The sequence below is a fragment of the Cyprinodon tularosa genome, unplaced genomic scaffold (assembly GCF_016077235.1).
Source record: "Cyprinodon tularosa strain WSP-4 unplaced genomic scaffold, ASM1607723v1 ctg44, whole genome shotgun sequence".
In the NCBI taxonomy this organism is placed as follows: Eukaryota; Metazoa; Chordata; class Actinopteri; order Cyprinodontiformes; family Cyprinodontidae; genus Cyprinodon; species Cyprinodon tularosa.
The window spans coordinates 3,180,380-3,197,757 of NW_024039163.1; the positions used below are offsets into that span (position 1 = coordinate 3,180,380).

The 17,378-nt window shown below is 36.4% G+C and overlaps 1 protein-coding gene across 1 annotated transcript in view; it reads right to left on the reverse strand.

Moving 5' to 3' along the window:
* Positions 1–17,378, reverse strand: part of furinb (furin (paired basic amino acid cleaving enzyme) b) — a 168,986-nt gene that overhangs the window by 65,351 nt on the left and 86,257 nt on the right. The gene's annotated exons all lie outside the window — the stretch shown is intronic.

Consider the following 17,378-nt stretch of genomic DNA (forward strand, 5'->3'; position numbering starts at 1 on the left):
GTAAATGAGTGGCTGACCTGAATTGAAATCAGCTGAAACAGCCAGAGAGCTTAATATATCCTGGGAGGCAAAGACATGCCAGAGCAGACAAAAGCATTTATGATGAAGCCATAATTTATTTCTTTCAAATGTCCATGAAATTAAATGGATTTTTTTTTCTTAATGCATCCACTATATAGCCATTTTTCATAAAGAAGCTGTCAAAAGGGTGAGACAAAGGATAAGTTTGGAATGACAATATTTAATTTTGATTAACAGACGTGGGGGAAAAAACAAAATGCTTCATCATCTCAGGGTACGACAACCACAGTAAACAAATCATTAGTATGTTCATTGCCAGCATGTAAAAGCAAGATGGATTTGCATAAAATATAAGCAGAATACAGATCTGGCAGAGAAAAGTTTTTATAAAAGGCTGCTGAACTCACGACTGGTGATGATGGGGGGCAACTAGAGGCTGATGGTAGAAGGGGGGCTGTTATAGACAATCATTCTTTTCAACAAAGGCTCCTTGCAGTAATGATACTTAAGTTACATAAAACATTTTTAATACTATTTTCCCTAATTGTCCTCTTAGTAGGGGAGGAAACATTAATTCAACAGGCTTTATCCTAAATAAATAAATAATGTTACAGTTATTTCTAATTACTTAAAGAAGGTTCTTTTTTCTTCATTGGCATGTGTTGGAAAGATTTATTTAATCTGTCCAACACATCTCCTCTCCTTACAAACCAGAATCTTTCTATTCAAAGAAAGTCAGTCACTGGAATTTGAATATTTAAGTGGTCTGGAATTGACTTTCATGATGCCATTTGGCACAAGAAGCAAAGTAGGGCGAAGAAAAAACATTTTTATACATTCCACATATATTTCATTTAGCTTTTGATTAGATTTCAAAACTTAATTACTGCACTGAGAAATCAATGAAGGCATTGAAAAGACTGAATATGTTAAGACATACAATAATCCAGCAATGTAAAAAACTTGCAATTACTCTATTCTTTTTTTCCACAGCAGTTAATTAATCCAGAAACTGGCATAAAAAAATGGTACATAGGGAGCAAATAAGGGGCGGATGGAGGGTAGAGTAAGGGGGTCAAAGTGTTCATGAAATATGTTTATGATATATATAGGGGCCCAAATCCAGCTAACTTCTTATCTTGTCCTGGGGCTCGGCCAAGGCTGGGCTGGTTGAACTATTCGCAGAGAAAATGTGATCTTCTTTATCTTTAATGTGGGAGTGAAGTGACAAAAAGACATAATGCCTTTATCTCTCCTCAGCAGAACAGGCCCGAATATTCGGTAAAGTCATTTGCCTGTCATATTACTGAAGAATGGAGCCACATAAGACAAGAAAATCACTCATGTAGTGATATAGACTAGCCACACACCACAGACAGAAAATAAACAGGTACTACTCATTTGTAGAGTTTCCAGAAAAAAAAATACACTCAACCAATCAGTGTTCAGATGAACTTGATAGGTCTGGTCCATTATCATGTTCATTTCTGCAGCTAGGTGAACAAAGCAGCCGTGACTGGAACCCAACAAGCAAGATAAGTGTTCAGGCTGACCCTTTGACAGGTCTTACTCCAAGAGTTCAGTCACCAAAGATATGTGCAACACAGCAAAACTTAATGTGATGCATTGGACCTTGAAGGCAATTTGGTGGTGGCCATTAAAAAGTGTTCACAACAATGTACTCCAGGATATGCAGTTACACTTCATCAGATGCAACCTGGAAAAAAAAACCTGAAACTGAAGTTTAAAAGCTTCAGTTTATTACCTCTGCATTGAAATACGATTTCTAAATTACACCGAAGGACTGCTGTCACAATGTGGCTATCTGCTGCCAATTCAAACACAGTGCAGACAGAGCGTTGGCAGAGCATAGCAGGAGATGTGATTCTGCTATTATTTTTTATTGGCCTTAGTCTCTAAGTAGCTCTTAAAATTTTATTTATAGTAAATATGTATATTATATATGATATTTAACAGTCACAATTCCTTTGTCTCAGAACTATTATTCTGTAGCGTTGTTCATCATTTTATAGAACAGTCATCTCAAAACTTCATCCCTGTAGTCAGTTGATCAAGATCATGAATGTACATTTAAAAAATTTTGAGAAAGGTGGAGTTCCTCTCATGGTCCAGTCTCACTGCTAGGACAAAATGAAGGTAATGAAATAGAGAGAGAGCAGTAGAAATCCTAAGAAAGAGGCATCAAACCAGGCCAGGGGTGCTGGGATAACCCGCTGACTGTATTAATCAGTGAAAACTGCCAGAGAGATAAGACATTAATGTAGGTATTGAATCTAAACTGTTTTGCCATAGTTTAAACAAAAACATCTAGAGCAATGGAGTAATTATCTGATAGAGCTTTTCAGTTTTTCTTTTACAAACAAGAAATATACATTCTCCTATGACTCGTTTTCATATAAATGTAAATTTAGTGCAACTATTTCTATACATTTAATGAAGGCTGTTAAAAAATTAAAAGTAAAACTTTTTAATCTTATAGATTTACTTATAACTTCTCAGCAGGAGTTAAAAGTAGAACCACTTCATATTACTGCCCCTCCCTATACTGAAGGTGTACTGCAGTTTCTCTTAGACGGATTGTCCCAGGGCATCCAGAATAATGGGAAAAACACAACAACAAATTTCCCAGGATTACTATTATCAGGGTAATACATACTGTAACTTGGGACTTTAAATCCTGGATCTTTCAGTGTAAAGGAGGCTATTATTTGGATGGTGACGTATTCTAATTCTAAGTATGAGCCAACCTACATAGAGTTGTCTACCTCTGATCAAATCAACCACAACTATTAACTCTTTATGTATGTCTGCTTCTCGCTCCTAGAGGTTTTTCCTGTTATAAGGGAGTTTTCCTCTCCACTGTCGCTACAAGCATGCTTGGTGTGAGGGATTGCCTTCAAGTCAATGAGTCGATGCAATCAACTGGTTTTCCTTAGATAGAAACTTTGAATTAATTTGACTGTATGATCTGGTTGAATTGTAAAGTGCCTTGAGAAGACGTGTTGTGAATTGGCTCTATATAATTAAACTGAATTGAATTAATAAAACCTGGTCCAAAGTCTTTGTGCAGAAAGATAAGGTTCAAGGTTCAATGATAAACGTGAATGTTTAGACATGGAGTTGCTAAATAATAGCAAATAAGGAATGTTTTTTTTTTTTTGCACCTTGTTTGATGCACAAGTTATTTTGTTTAAAATTTTGTTTAAAATGCAATTGGCAATTTTCACAGGTAAAAAAAAGAACCCTTGTAAAATGAGTTACTATATATCCTATTAGTTTAGTTAAAGCAGGATTTAGCTGCCTAAAGGAGATCCAAATTATTATGGTGGCACTGCTTTGGTGGGGAGTGGCGGCCTAGTGGTCAGGGCATAGAGCCTGGAATCCTGATGTTGTGATTTCGAAACCCACTCCCACACACTGCCACTCTGGCTCTCTGAGCAAGACCCTTAACCCCCAATCACTCTCTGGCCGCCCCACGATGGCAGCCCACTGTTCCCCAACGGGTTAAATTCAGATTTAAATTTCTCCAATGTGAGATCAATAAAGTTAAATTATTATTTAACATACAGTGTCAGGTGAATGTCAGTCTGACAGAGCAATAGACATCCACAAAGATAACTGTGTTGAAGATATTCTTGTTTGAAAATTCAGTGGATGCAAAGAACAGTTAGAAGAAATATCTTTGAACAGATTTGAACATGCATTTTGATAGAACCCCACCCAATTCCAGATCGTTTATTTGAATGCCATGTGCCCACAGGGCTTAGAATACATAATCTTAATGGAATTTTTGAATAATTCATTGCATTAAAAAAGAAAGATGGAATGAAAACAAAAGATGGAGCTCCAAATTTCATAGTTTAAAGCAATGCTTATGCAGTCATGGTGCGAATAAAGGATCTCTGCCCTTTCTAATATTTTGCCTGCTGGTATTTGCTGTCCATTCTTCCTGAGAATACTTTTGTCTTAGGTTTTAAGATGGGGCTTTACTGCTCTGCAAATTACTTATTTTCTTTATATATGGTTAATAGGATTAGGACTTGGGAGGGACCATTAAGGATTAAACTAGGAATGTTCCAAGTCTATACCGTTACAGTCTGTACCAGTCCACCCCTTATTGTAGGAATGTGTGGGGCACGATATCATCCCACCATGGCATTATTCAAAAATTATTAGATTCAGTCAGTTAAGGGTTTCAAATCCAAATCTGTTTGTTTCTTATTTGTAAGTTTCTAAGAAATATTTGCTTTAAAAAGCAAAAATACAAAACTACATAAAATGCAGAATAACAGTCAGTTACAAATGCTGTAATCACTGACTGTAATGTATAATAAAATGTGTGTCATATCACCATTAATAAAACAAATGATATTGTGAGATACACTGATATTAAATCATTGTCCATCCATAGGTTATATGGTGCAGAGGATATTTTGTGATAAATGTACAACATTATATTGTCAGGATGAACACATTGGTTTGTAATGTAAGTTTCAGATTTGGAAACGTTTCTTAAAAGGTGGGTTGAGACTGGCAACTTTTAATAACTCTGTGGTAATTATGTTTCTTCATAAATTATACAACTTTCTTAAAAGCTCTTTAAATGTATTTTGTGTTGAGTCAGGCTTTTAGGTCACGTCAGTAAATCTTTCAGGACAGCTTGCTTCATAGATGCCAACTATAATTGGCGCCAACCATGACACAGATCTTTATTAAAGATCTGTATCGGAAAGCATATTGATTTAATAAAGGTGTGCATGGTGTTTAAGGACTATAAGGAATCCATCATTAAGGCAGCAAGTGACTTCATGTGCTGAGTAAGGTGCCCTTTTATCATCTTTAGCACCTGCCCTCCAAAATGTCTGTGTGCGCTGCTGGGCATAGAAACATGAAAGGTCTTAGAAATATTCCTGTGGTATTTACTATTATTATGGAAATCTGTGATCTTGGTTAGGTAAATAAGTCTTTGCCAGTGGCGGCTGGTGGAGTTTTCTCCAGGGGGGCTATAAATTCAAAATAGACATATACCAAAAACCAGTTAAGCGTACACTAACTTATCACACCAGTATGTTTATATAAATACCAAAAACAAAAAACATGGTAAAAACACTATAAAAACAAAACATAATTTCACTGAGGCTTTGTGAAGGCAAATCTGTGTTTTGCATGGTCAAATATGATGTTACAAACTTAAAAAAATAATATACTAGTTTAATAATGGAGAAGCTATCACTCAGGTTTATATTTTTTTAATATATAAAAACTATTTATTTTCTGAGAATGTGAGTATTTAAAAGCAACTATGCTAATTAACAGATATCTATGACAATGCTATATTATTTTCAATGTGAATCTCAGATTGTTCATTCTTCTTTACATTTTCTAAAAAGTGCTTTAAATCAGTCCTACTGTACCTGTCTTTATCCATGCTGGGTCGGATTCTGGCGTTTAAAAAAAGAAGGCAGGAAAGCAGAATAAAGCGTTAGCCTCACTGCATGCAGTTAGTCATGCCTCGTAGCTAAAGCAGGTCCTGGAAAAAGACTGTTTGTACCGTCTCCATCTGTCTTTGGACTGCTGATTAATTTTAATGCTCTAGTGCATTTGCACTATAACCACAATAACTCCTGTAAAAACCACTGTGCAGCTATATTACAGTTTTTTATTTATTGACTGTGCAATATTCTGTGCAATATGCTGAATGTGCAATAATTACCTACTACACTTTAACGTAAAAGTAAATCCACCTGTATGTAAGCCATCTGGATTGTACATATTTTTATTTGCTATTTTTATTTTGTTTTTTCATTGTGTGCGATACATGTACACTTGCACCTTAATCCTTATTTATCTTAATATACTGTATATACCTGGATATACTGTATATATATTGTTTATTCTTAATGCACCTTTTCCTCCTTTGTTTGCACCTTCTTTAAACTCTATGCCAATATGTGACGAGTAAATTTCTCCGCTGTGAGATCAATAAGCTCATCTAATCTAATCTAATCTAGTGATCGACCGCGATCACGACTTGACCTGTCAATCACCCGCACTACAGCTGTGGCAACAGTTCAAGCCACGTTGGGGTGCTTAGCTGTGCCCTGGGCTGTCCTTCACTTCTGTATTGCAGAGGAGCTTCTGCGCATGTACAACTTTTAATGAGAGTGAATGGTCAAACATTTTTGCGCCCTAGGGCGGAAATACTTCACCAATTCGACGAAACACGAAAACAGCTTTACTCGTTGTAAAAGGTTAAATATTTATTTTACACATCTAAGAAATATAAATCAATCAGTTTTGAAATATTTTAATTTTATAATTTAATTTGAATTTTTATGTCTTAATCAAGGTAATTGGGTGGGTGGGTGGGGCAGCACCCTAGCGTTCTCTACTGGCTAGCCGCCACTGGTCTTTGCCTTTTCTGTTCTATGTTAAGTGCACAGAATGATAACGAAAAAGCTTTCAGCATATTTGTTTCTTTGAAATAGGCTGAAAAGTTGATGTTGAGCTTGGTTTAAAAACAAATTTGAATGAACATATCAATCACAAAATTTGCCCACTTACAAATTGGCTACTACACAACTGAAAATTATAATTTTAAAATGATGATCAGTCGATACTTACAGTTTTTCAGCTATAGCACTTATAATATTCTAGTTTTTAGCATGGTCTAAGGTGCTCTTGTTATTTTCAGCATCATGTGTTAAAGCACAGAGCTAGATAAAAGGTTCAAGATAATCCACCAATGATAGTCTTTAACCGTAACACCTTTGATATGAAGTCAATTTGATGTTTTTGTGTGAGCATCACTGGTGCCAGTGCATGCAGCCTACTGTTGGTACCAATGACGTTAATGTCACTAAGCTAATCCTGTGACGCCTGCCTGCTGTGCAAACAGCGCCTGTGCTTATAGTGCTGTGCAAAAAGCATAGCTGTGACATTTATAGACACAATAGAGTGCACAAAAAGGAGAAGGTTCACATTTACCATTCACTGTGCAGGAACCTCTATGTACTGCTAAATTTCAAAGAGGCAAAAACTAATTTCTCCCATCCATGTTCTAAAAACAGCAAATAAAAGAGCGCAAATTAGGACATAAGAAACAGCCATTTAAACCCAGTCACAGAGAGCTGCCTCCAGTGGTCTCGGGGTGAGAGCCAGGGAACAACACGATAATAGAAATGATTGAACCATTATCATACATGTTGGAATCCAAGGTCCATTTTGATTCACAATTTAACTAAAATAGATGTTTTTGAACTGTGGAGGTACACATAAAATTCCTGAAAAGAGGTCAAGCATGGAAGCAAATAACATACCAACTTCCAAAAGATGGGTATTGAAACCCAGAACATTTTAACTGGAGGGAAAGTTTCACTGTGCAGCTAGGAAAAAAAAAACCCAATACACACAGTTATAAAACATCAAACTTATAAACGCATTTATATTAGGTTTAGAGAAGCACAGGTTATCCAAACTGCATTCTTAAGCATCAGAAATGCCACATGCAAGAATATTTATGAAATTGGTAATTGGGTTTCTACATTTTACAGAAATTATTGATGTTTTTCTACGTAGAGTAAAAGTCAGGGACTTCTGAAAGCTGTGTTGCAAAAATAAATCAAAGTCGCTGCTTGTTCAAAATTATTGGACTTCCAATGAGAGCTATAGTGACGGCAACAATGTAAAGCTAAAACTTTACAGCAGATGTATACAAGCTGCCCAACCTGAAATTACTATGTCCCTTTTTAATAATTCAATTTTTTTTTATAAAAGCTCTTTTCATCTCTACAGAATGAAATATGACTGAAATGATATTTAGATAATTTCACTGAAACAGAACAAGCACATTTTTATGCTTTACATAATAAACCTATATATGTAGTTGCACATATTGCATATAAGTGACTGGTTAATTCTGTGCATGAATGTAAGATATGCATCACCATGTGTGACTAATGTCTAACCAATGCTTGGCTGAACAGTAGGACGCATAACGTAGAATTACACTGTTGGTTTGAATCGGTCCCTTCACTGAAGATGCCAAAGGGATTAGGCTATTTTCTGCTCTAACTTGACTCAGCTGTGGCTTTAGGCGGCCCTGTTGGTTACAGTAAAGTGCCAAGTGAATATCTCTACTGCATGGGTAAAAAGGATATGTCTCTAAAATCACTGCATGTAAAATGATATATGATCAACAGTTAATGTGTTATAGCATAAATGTGCTGGAACAGGAGGCTGTAAAATCAGCGACTCTCACTGCAGCAAGCTAGTTTTCTTTAGAAAGGTTATGCTAATGGAATTTTTATGATGATTTTTCTTTTTATTTAAATGTAATTGTTGAATTTGAGTCTTGACTCTGGCATGAGTGCATTGAATGGACTTGACATTTTTGAAATTCACTTCTCAAGTCTTTTCTTCTAGCATTACCCTGTATTCAATCCATCCTTTCATCAACTCTGAACACTTACAGTATCATGCTGCCACCATAAGTATATGTTTAGGTATAGGAAATTCTAACTTTCTTACACAAGTGATTTCATTTTCATATTTTATATATGTGTATGAGGTTGTTCATATGTACACGACACATTGATGCATTAAACCACTGTACTCTATTCCTTCCACCTCCCATTTAAGCACTATTTTGATTGAAGAGGTATGAAAACCTTTATGAGAAATTTGAACTAGCAGCATTTCAGAACTGTGGTCAGTTCATCAAGGGACTTTTCACACAAAAAAGTTGTAAAATTGTGAAACTAGCAGTAATTTAAACTTCCCTACAGTATTTAGACACGCTACTATATATAAACCTGCAAGGGAAATGAAATATTTCACTAAAAAGAAAAAGGGCGATAAAGTCAGAAACAAAATGCATAAAGTCTGCTGTTTGGAGAGTTATAACCACTCTAAATTAATGTCTGTTGCATTGAAATGAAATAATTAATGCAGAAAAGCGCAAATTCAAGTGGAATCCTGCCATTTAACAGAACCTAAAAGGGAAAAACAAATGTCTCAACATACAGAAACATGTGTAAACAGGACCATCTCCACACGGCACAGACACAATTGCTTTAACAGCCCATTCATCTGTATCTAGTCAACAGGGCAAGAGTAATATTGACCGACTCTGGGTGATCACTAATGCTTTGCACAATGGGGTTTGACTCAGGACTGTCACCTCCCATCACTATTGGCTATTTGTTACCAAAATGTTCGCAAAACTGCTGCTTTAAATCAGGCTGTTCTTTTCACTGTCAGAGGCTCCAGTGAGGGAGGCAGCAAGCTGGAGGACTTTGGTTTAAGAATGAAGCCTCTGCCAGCATCCCCTATGTCAGTCTAGAAAACACTTTCCCAGATAGAATAAACAAAGATAGGCTTACAAAATTAAAGCAGTCAAGCAAAACAGAAGGATGACAACTTTATACAAAACATTGATAGATTCAGTATTAATAGGGAGAAGCTTTTTGACACTTGACGGGCTGTGCATGTTTCCTTTTAGTGATACGTTTTTTTTTCCCCCCTCAGTGGGTTAAAATAATGATTGTGAGAATCTGACAACACTTTCAAACTTTCAATGGTGGTGGCAACTGAAAAACGAAGTCTCATTAGACATCTCACCTAAGAAACATACAAACATCTTTATTTCAGGAAAGTTTTTCTTTTACCTAGAGCTTTGAAGTGACATCGACTCTCTACTTCAGACCTGCAAAAAGAGATTGAACCAAAGTTTATCTAGTTAAGAGCTTCCTCTGTCCACTAAAACACTGAGGAAAGTTGAAAGATCTTATGGGGAGCCAAGCAGACAATTGATGTAAGTGCATGGATGTGAATGTGCGCTGAATTCCGATTTGAGCAAAGATGCGGGGTTCCACAAGACATCAGAAACAGAGCCGGCATTTCCGTGCTGGTGCAACCTGGCACCTTCTACGTCAAACACTGGAGCTGAGCATCTAAAGCAGGAGACCTGGGAGAAACAAGTCTCCTTTGATTTGTGTACTCCTTCACTGTGTTTCATCCTGTATCACTCCCTTGGCGACACAGATTTATTGCCTCCACATGGACTCACATATGCATGCAGCTTATGTACAGCTACAGCAAGGGCGTATTGGAGCAGGGGACAGGTAATTTGTTTTTGTATTCACACAAATAAGGCTGATCCCAGAGCTCAGTTACTTGTTCAGAGCAAAAAAATTCATAATGAATGTGGTATTTCTATATTTTGCTTTCTTGTTGCACCTGGAATTCAAATTGAACTGATTCTGGTTTTCTGCCAGCTAGCAGCACTTAGAAAATGAGTGATGGACTGAATATGTTCTAAGACAATTATATTTGTAGAGTTCATGGCTTAACACCTTTCAGTTTTCATAATCTACATTTGGAGCCACGTTAATTGGCATGCCTGAAAAAGATGTGGAAAGGAAAATAAAATATATATGTTTTTTATTGCAGTCATATGACCCCCGCACTGTAGCTTTTTTTTGTAAAATCTGACCTTTAATATGAGCACATTCATTCATGAGGAAACAAAAATAGTAACCTTTAACAGTCTCTTTAAAGCAGATTTAAGTGAAGCAGTTTTTGTTTACAGTTCTTTACTGATCACGTCCATGAACCGTAATGAGTTATGCATGACTTTCTTTTTCCTTGGGGAAAAAGAATGAGCGGTACGGGATGATGCAGAGGTCCATTTGTTCATCCTCGGCCCATTAGGCTGCGCAGGAACCTACATTCATCCTGCTCCCATGTATAGTGAGAGGGCAGGTAGGGAGGTTAAACAAAAATCTCCAGAATCACCTGGGAGGCCAACTGAGTCTTCAAAGCGACCATCTGGCCCAATCTACATGGACACTGATTATATTTTGTCAATCAGGTTGAAACTAGGTTTTTTTATATTATTCTGCTATTTTTCATGATCAGTGGATAGAAACCTGATGTGTAAACTGATCAAAAAACTCATCTGTCTTTTTCATCTTGTTAGGGTTAAAAAAAAAATCTATTTCAAAGTCTTCACAGATGGATCCAACCTTTTGATGAATCTTGGCCAACATCGTCTCCATACAATTTGCACAGATGTCCCTCTCACATGCTGGTGCCCTATACACCTAAATCATAATATTTTTCTGCTTTTCAAACTGAATCTTAATAGTGATTCAGTCTCTTACATCGTCAACAGAAACTGACATTTTCCACAACCTCATATTTGAGTCTATTTTTAATGCTCAAATCCCCCTTTATGTTCAATGTTTTTGTTCCTTTAATCAAACTCAAAACCTGTCCAAGGGAAATCTCCCTCCTTCTCAAAGTTGGGCCAGCTTTCTGATGTTATAATAACACTGCAGGATTTTTTAACTCATATACATATTTCTGGATATTTTGATAGTTAGAAAAAACTATGGCAGGTGTAACCGAGAACTGACATTGTTTTAGTCTAAAAAACCTTGGTTATATTTATCATCATTACAGCAACAATAGTTGTTTAAATATTTAAATATTCAAGGAAGTTGCCTTCATTAATATCAGTTTCTATGTCCATGCATAGTTTTCAGAATGGTTTCTGGGTTTTGCCAAGTATAGCAGAAGCTAACTGGCTGTTTCTATGTGTGTCACTGATATCCACTGAAAGAAGGACTTTGCCTTCTTTAGGTGAACCGTTCAACTCAATGTAAACTCTGCAGTTTTTAGTCCATGGTCACTGCATTTTTCCTTTTTCTCAATGTGCTTTTCCAGCGTTGGTCTTTGTAAGATGCTCATTAACCTAAACATAAAATATTTTTCTTTTTTTTTCCCTAAGCATCTGAAATTCGCTCTCTGCAATGAACCCATCCCCTTGGGGAGCATTGGGCTGCCATTTGCGGAACCCAGGGAGCAATCGGGGGGTTAAGGATCTTGCTCAGACACCCAGAGTGGCAGTCTGTGGGAATGGATTTCAAACTCACAACCTCAGGATCCCAAGCCCTATGCATCAACCACTAGTCGGCCATTCATTTCCTCCCTTGTTTTCTTTTTTTTTTTTTATTTGTGAACCAGATCAGAATAGCTGTTTAAACTCATATTTTTTTCCGTGGAAAAGGATGAAATACTTCAATATTATTTCTATCAATAGAGATCCCTTTACTGTTGAATAATAAAATTATATGACCTGCTTTTCCAGAGATTCCCGATTATCCTCTGTTTTGTCATCAGTGTTTACGGGTGCAAGTGTCTGGGTATATGATTATGACTCGTTTCCAACGTCATTCGTTTGACTATAGTTTCAAGTGTTTTTCTTGGTGTTCCAATATCTGTCTTGTCTTTCTCTGCCTGCTGACTCCTCAGTTCTTTGACTTCCCCTGTTAGGTCCAAAATGAGTTTCTGTTGTTGTGAGATTGATGATATCTCACCAGACATAAAATCCAAAGATGTCCTTATCTCCCCAGACTCTTCCTCTGTCACTGATCTGCTTTGCTTTGTGTTTTCCATCTGCATTTTTGTTAGCGTTACTGCAAAAACAGAAGATTGTAGCAGCAACTCAGCCATTTGCCGCAGTCAGACTCCTGAGGTTTGCTGACGACACAATGGTTATTGTTCTCATATGTTGACCTACAGATGTGAGGGTGCTCAACTGGCTTTCTGTTGCAGCCAAAACAACCTGGTTGCTATTGTCTGTAGCCTCATCATGGATTTATACCTTTCTAGAGTTGGGAAACAGGCAGAAAACATAGCTGCAGATCGATCGTACCTTGGTCACAACCTGTTCTAACTTCTCCTCTAGAACGCACTATAGAGCACTACAGATCATTGTACTCTCAAGAACTATGGATCTTGGCTGGACCCATGAGCAGACAGACAGGGTGAGTACAAATGGTGAGTTGGAATTTACACTGTCTTAAGGAAAAAGCCTATAGAACAAAGAATGGTCTCTTAACTTGGCAATGCATGGCAAGGTGTGGTAGAACAGAGATACAGACTATTTACCCCTGAAGGGGGAAAGAAATCTGACATGTATTTAAGTGATAGATGATATGAGGCTGATCATATGTGAGTTGGCCTGACTGATTAGTGGCAATGAGAAATAAGAAAAACCAGCAGTTGACTGAGAATGAAGTAATTGCACAGAAAAGGAAATGGCAAAACCATAAATATACTGGAGCAAAATTCCTAGTAATATCTAACAAATGAAACCAGGTGTGAATGAAGCTGAATGATTAATTAGAGAAATCAGACAAAACAATAAAATAGCATTAAAAGAACACCAAACACTGTAAACACGGGATAAAAATTAACTAATATGGCAAGACCCAAATATTAAAACAATAATAAAAGTAATAGGCAAGACTAACACAGGGAATTCCTAAAGTAGGTGATTCAATCCTACATTAAATAGGAAACAACTGCAAAATGAAAAAGATAACATCATATAGAAATCAGTAAGCAAACTGTAAGATCATAAAAGAGAGAAAACCTAAAAAACAAAACAAATAATGACATGACCAGACCTAGGAACACTTTCTTCCAACAAGCCATCAGGCTAACGTACAGCTGACTTTAACTTATTTTCCGTAACCCAGTATCTCAATCTCTATTAAGCCTCTGTTTATTGGAAACCACTTAATATTCCACAATATACTCGGTCTATATTGTTACTCTGCTCATCACATTACTGAATCATTGTTTTTAATGTCACGATTTTTGTTTACATAATGCTCATATGTATATTTTTGTACATGTATTACTTGTCACCCCATATGTGTGTGTATTGTGAAAAATGTTTAATCCATACATACATTCATGTCAACACATACCCAGCAGATAAATCAGATTCTGAAATGGTTCAGTCGCCATAAATCAGTCTTCTTTAATGGCCATATAAATCCTCAGAAAGTAAAACAAATATTCACAAAGGATCTTACAACACTGAATACATATACTCTAGTTAAAGGTTGCTTTTTAAATTATTGTAATCAACATTGAATTCCTGTTATAGAACATCGATTTCTTAAATATTTAACAGGTATTTACCAAAGGCACCAATAAATATGGCATTTAGTTTAAGTAATACACAAAAAGTTTGAGTATAGTTAGTAATACACAAAAAGTTTGAGTAAAACACAATGTTAGATGTTAACATGTCCACTGAACAGTGAACAACAGTTAGAGAAAGGCATTTTTTTAAAGGTGGTTAACATCTAGAATCAAGCCAGAGTTTATTTAAGGTCAAATGAAAAACGGTCCTTTCAAATGTCAACTACTACTGTTCTGTCAAATACTTACAAAGCTAAAAATGTTTGTCTTTTTTTTCCATTTTATCAATAAACTTCAAGTAAAGTTACAATAATATATATATATATATATATATATATTTTTTTTAAAAACCACGATGTGTTTTTTTTGCAGCATTCTTGAAGCATTTAATGTTTTCCTTATCCCCTGTCTTTTTGCTGATAAAGCACCTCCATGGCCCCTGAAACAAACAGCCTTGCACCACCAAGGACAGAGCAATTTGCTGGAGCAATAGAAGCATGAAAACACGTTTCTCTGTGTATCTTAATGGAATCCTACATATTAGCCACTGCAGTTAGACTTTAGTCAGCATTAGTATTCAACTGATGACTAGTTCACTTAAAATGAAGGGTGCAAGGTTGTGTAGCATGCCAATCACTTTCTAATAAAGCCTGATACTAAACCTGCATGCAAGCATGTGGTTCTCACTAATGAATTCCCAGTGAAAGTTCCCTGCAGGTAGTAATAACTCTACATAGGTGAGTTAGCAGGATAGTGAGGTAGCATATGCTGCTGAATACAAGTGAGCAGAAGAGAAGAAAGACCAAATGAACCCAAATACTGGGTTGCACATAATATAAGCTGTTGTTGAACATAAAACATAAATCACAAATAATTAATTAAATAATAAAAAATTTAAGTTACATATTAATACTTAAAGACTTTCAGGAGTTTAACAAAGAATTCAGGTGTAAGGTTCAGACACCTCATTGTCAAAGATTTATTTTTTGTTTGAAGAAAATGTAAGGGTTCTGTTTAGAGAGATAAGGACTAAAAAAGTTCATAGCATTAATTGCGATGAATCGCTGATTGAAAGTCTCAACTAATTTAATAATCCAATATTCATTAAGTATGTAGACTCTGATAACAATCCACTTGCCAAAAGAAAACTGAGAGTAGTACTTCAAGGCACACAGTGTAACTTTTGGCCACTAGGAGTGCTAGACCTGTAACTTTCACGTCCGAGGTTTCATGTCTACACAGGTAAACACAGCCGCCCTGCCTCTTTAGGTCACAAAGTCTGCGGTGTGCCTTTAAGCCAGAAGTGTAGAGAAAATATCAACATTTTACATCTAAGATAAAGATTCTTTTTTAGTTAATAGGCTCTATCCAGAAATCATCAGATGGCATTGTTTTAGCTCCACCTTGTTCAAATTCTGTAAAAATAAATCCTACTAAGCTCCCCATCTGCTTGATAATTAATCAATCAATCAATCAAAGAAAAAAAAAATGAACAGTTTAACTACTTAGTAAAATAATTATAATTTGATTCCCTAAAAGTAAACGCTTAATAGTCTCTCCAGTGACTCCAGGAGAACCATCCCCACTCCAGTGAATCCATACAGCACATTTATTTATTTCACGGTAAGTGTATTTATTTATTTGATTCATGGTTCATTTATTATTGTCATGGTATATTTACATTTATTTCATGATAAATTTATCTAGATGATTTTGTCCCCTTTAATCCTCCATAATACTGGCTGAATACAATAAATTGGTTGATCTGCCTTTACAATAAAAAGAAAATGTTTTGTCAATCATTCCAAAAAAAAAAAAAAAAACTGATATCCAAAGCTAATACTTTCAGCTCTGCAAAGGCTTCTGAAAATAGTTTTGCTCTAGTGGCTGCTGTGGGCAGGGGGTGAAATCAATCCTGATTTCTTCCACCCTCAGCCCAGCCTGATACATCTGTATCACACTGACAACAAATAGTGGAAAAAGTAGAAGGATGTTCAAGGAAAAAGGAACTATTTTCATGATGAAGCACACATTGATTACAGCTCACTATACTTAAATATGTCCCAAACTAAGCCTGCCCCTCTTTTGACAATAACTGTCAGCTCAAGACAGAGAGCATCTCCAGAGAAAATGCCTGGGATGAGAATTCAGAAATCAGTCTAGCGTGTCACCAATATAAATGAACGTAACTTCGTGACTCTGAAAACTGCCCGCCTCTGACTTTCCTTTGCTTTCTGTTGTCCCATGAATATATTCATATAATCTCATTTTGAGGAGACTGTGAGCATTACTCACTGATGACCTGTTTTACTCTTTGCTCATTTACATAACTCAAAGGGTATCCTCTATGTGGTCTACTGAAACTACAACCCCACATGTTTTAGACACTGTCACAACCCTGTGCTTTTAATTTCATGCCTGTAAACCAACAAAGTCTAAAATAATTGCTCTGGCAATTCCACTGACAGTGTAGAAAGAAGCATTTGATAAGGGTGTCTTTATGTGTGGATATGTGAGTGTTCTGCTGTAATAGCAGGACACACTTTGGGAGCTTAAGTGGACCAGAGTCAGGGAGTTATCCCTTCCAATAGTACTTTGTTCCATCAGCAGGACAAAGTAGGATCTGCATCACTCTGACAGAGAGAGCTAGGTCGCTCTGGGTAGCTGCACACATTGTCGTCAAAGACTAGAAACAAACCATAGACTCAAACCTGCTGATGCTAACCACTTTTAGGAGAAAGGATGCATTGCAGATAAATTGATTAAATATAGTATATGGACACAATAGGACCAACTGCTAAATACATTTGCAATAAAAGGTGCATAGTTGCATGAGATAAGCATATGCCATGGGGTATTTCAGTACCGCCAACTGTTCATTCGGAATAAAAAAAATCTAATATATGATCTGTTAACAAAAGCTCTGTGTTTACATGCAGGATTCCTTGAAAGTACAAAAAGTTTAGTGAAACACACTAAAAAGCACATTTTAGTCATTCATGTAAGAAGGACTGAGACAAGAGGCCAGATTCAAAAGCCAGATATCTTGCCTTTTGTAAACATTTTAATATACCACAGACTTTAAACAGAGTCCAGGCGTTAGTCTGAACAATTTGCATCAAATCTATTGGGAGCTTTATTTCAAGGATAATGACTGAAAAAAAAATGAATATGATGAGGATTAACCTGAGAGGGGGGATCTTCAGCTAAAGAGGGTTTGACCTTAAATGTCTCAGCCAGAGTAAACCTCTGACAGTCGACAAACTTTGATGGATGATAAGGTGAAAGGCGAGGCAGGAGCAAACACTGATGAGGACAACGAGCTTCCTTCA